We start from the raw sequence: 545 nt of genomic DNA on the forward strand, positions 1-545 counted from the left end.
CTGTAGGAAAAGTAAATTAGAGATCTGTAACAAGTGCCACACAAATATTAGTTTAATAGGTTTCCTAAAATTTGAAATGCTTTAGAATTTTTACTAGTGTAGAGGAGAGGCCAGGATACCACACTACTACAGGCAGAATTGTGCTAGAACACAGAAGATCATCAGAAAACATTTATTGACCACACTATGCTCCCTGCTGTGTCCTGCAGAATGAAACTGCTCCTGCCATAAGGACTTGTCAGTGGCCAAACAAACAAATTTCTGTCTTGTAGCAAAGGATAAGTAATAGAGGAATCAATCACAAACAAATCTAGGATTTGTTTTAACTGTTAGATGGGGAAAAATACTGCAATGCTCTATTTGTGTGAAAGCACCAGACACAAGACTTCAAAGAAACAAACTGCTTTATAAGAAATTCTGAAAGCAGGGATGAAGCATGGAAGCTTAGGGGCCTAGCTACACCTAGAACAAAGAGTTAAACAGCAGCTTTTACTGGAAAAAACCACAAACCAAACAACCCACCAAAAATAAACAAACAAAAAAAC

This window comes from Eurypyga helias, unplaced genomic scaffold, assembly GCF_000690775.1.
Source record: "Eurypyga helias isolate BGI_N326 unplaced genomic scaffold, ASM69077v1 scaffold1557, whole genome shotgun sequence".
Lineage (NCBI taxonomy): Eukaryota > Metazoa > Chordata > Aves > Eurypygiformes > Eurypygidae > Eurypyga > Eurypyga helias.